The sequence below is a fragment of the Myotis lucifugus genome, unplaced genomic scaffold, assembly GCF_000147115.1.
Source record: "Myotis lucifugus unplaced genomic scaffold, Myoluc2.0 scaffold_785, whole genome shotgun sequence".
NCBI classification, from domain to species: Eukaryota; Metazoa; Chordata; class Mammalia; order Chiroptera; family Vespertilionidae; genus Myotis; species Myotis lucifugus.
The window spans coordinates 136,264-138,802 of record NW_005871833.1 but is presented as its reverse complement, the minus strand read 5'-3'; the positions used below and the strand labels follow the sequence as shown (position 1 = coordinate 138,802).

The following is a 2,539-nucleotide window of genomic DNA, read 5'->3' as shown; positions in this document are numbered from 1 at the left end:
GCGCACCCTCTGCAATTCCGCTCCAAGTTTGCCCTCTGCCATCCCGCTCCAAGTTCGCCCTCTGCAATTCCGCTCCAAGTACCCCCACTGCAATTCTGCTCCTGGATCGGCCTCTGCAGTTCTGCTCCTGGCACCGCTCTGCAATTCCCCAGCGTTTCCTTATACAGAACATGGCCAACCTCACGGGGGCGGTATCCATCTTCCTCCTCCAGGGCTTCTCGGCTTCCCCTGAGTTGCAGCTGCTCAGCGCGGCCTTCTTCCTTCTCGTTTACCTGGCTGCCCTTCTGGGGAACATCTCCATCGTGGCTGCCGTGACGCTCGACCCCCGCCTGCACACGCCCATGTACTTCTTCCTCAAGCACCTCTCCCTGGTGGACATCTGCTCCATGTCCACCACCCTGCCCCGGGCCCTGGTGGCCACCATGCTGGGCTTGGGGGAGATTTCCCTCCTTGCCTGCGCATCCCAGCTCTTTGCGTTTGTCAGCCTTGGATCGACGGAGTGTTTCCTCATCACCTCCATGGCTTACGACCGGTGTCTGGCCATCTACAGGCCCCTGGTGTACGGCGTGGCCATGCGCCCCCGCATCTGCGTCTCCCTGGTGGCGGTGGCCTGGGGCAGCGGGCTGCTCTTCTCCACCTTCCACACGGGCCAACACCTTCTCCCTGCCCTTCTGCGGGCCCCGCGTCATTGACCACTTCTTCTGCGACATCCCCCCGGTCATGCGCCTCGCCTGTGCCCACGCGGATCCCCACGAGGCCGCCGGGTTCGCGGTCAGCGGCTGCGTCATCATGAGCTGCTTTGCGCTCACCGTGCTGTCCTACGTGCGCATCTTGGCCACCGTGGTGCGGATCCGCTCGGTGGGCGGCCGCCGGAAGGCCTTCTCCACGTGCTCGTCCCACCTGGCCACCGTGCTGCTGTTCTACGGCGCCGGCAGCTCTGCCTACATGCAGCCCAGCGCCCGCTCCTCCCCGCTGCAGGGGCGCCTGGCCGCTGTCTTCTACTCCATCCTCACACCCAGCCTGAACCCGCTCATCTACAGCCTGAGGAACAAGGACATGATGGGGGCCCTGCGGAAGCTCTATCTGCAGGTGCCGTCCTAGGACGGGGGGAAGGACCCCGGAGATCCACCTTCATAGGCCAGGAGCACACCTGTACCCCAAAAGGTTGGCAACAAAGTTGAATGACAGCCTGGCTGGTGTGGCTCAGTGGCTGAGCATCAACCTATGAACCAGGAGGTCACGGTTGGATTCCCGGTCAGGGCACATGCCCTGGTTGCAGGCTCCATCCCCCATAGGGGGTATGCAGGAGGCAGCCAATCAATGATTCTCTCTCACCATGGATGTTTCTATCTCTCTCTCTCTCCCTCTCCTTTCCTCTCTGAAATCAATAAAAAAAATATTTTTGAAAAAGTTGAATGACAATGAGCCATGTGGGAAGCCCTAGTGGGCGTCCAGATAAAATAGAGATGTTCAGTGCGCATTTCATTGAGGCAAATGGTACTAGGTGGACACAGAGGAATAGAGAAGGAGAGAGAGCGAATAACTTAAAGCGTGGGAGGTTATTGCATGCAAGAGACCCCCTCAATGACCCCACATCCTGCAGTGTGAGCCCAGTAGGACAGTCTCTTCTCAGCTCACCTCTGTTTCCATGGGCCACAAGAGGAGCACGCTGGCCTACTCAACGTGGTTCTAATGTTTGGGGGGGGGGGTGCCTATTTTCCATCTGAAATCTGATCAAACGCCAGCCAAGGACTTCACCAGAAGGAGAGGCAACTATTCCAGGAGAAAAATAGGCCACGTTGGACTCAAGAGAGATATGGTTTGCAGTCTTCATGTGGCTCCTTCCTTTAGGGGGGATGTCAAGACTATGTCCTTGTATGATTTCATTTCATACTGTGGAATATAAAACAAAGAAACAAGCCTAACAAACACAAACTAATCAAAATGGATTGGTGGCTACCAGAAGGAAAGGGTAGAGGGAGGGTGAAGTGGGTAAAGGGGGCCAAATACATGATGACAGATGGAAACTAGACTTTTGGTGGTGAGCACACTGTGTTGTACACGGGTGTTGAGTTATTAAATTGTAGGTCTGAAACCTAAAATAAAAAAAGACTAAACTCGGCCCTGGCTGGTTTGGCACAGTGGATAGAGCGTCGGCCTGTGGACTGAAGGGTCCTGGGTTAGATTCCGGTCAAGGGCACATGCCCGGGTTGCGGGCTCGGTCCTCAGTAGGGGGCGTGCAGGAGGCAGCCGTTCAATGATTCTCTCTCATCATGGATGTTTCTATCTCTCTCTCCCTCTCCCTTCCTCTCTGAAATCAATAAAAATATATTTTAAAAAGAAGACTAAGCTTGTCTTTCTGTAGCATTTACCTAGTAGCACCGTATGAGTTGGGTTTGGAGTTCACCTGCTTTAACAGACACCAAATAACAGAAGGTGTATTTCTCTTTCATATAAACACTAGGGTCGAAGGCAATCCTGAGACCAGGTTCCTCCTCCTTGCCCTACCATCCCCTCCGGTGGCTTATGCACCTGGTAG

The 2,539-nt window shown here is 55.2% G+C and overlaps 1 pseudogene; it reads left to right on the top strand.

Moving 5' to 3' along the window:
- Positions 1–170: 170 nt before the first annotated feature.
- LOC102421957 lies at positions 171–1,101 on the top strand (annotated as a pseudogene).
- The last annotated feature ends 1,438 nt before the right edge of the window (positions 1,102–2,539 follow it).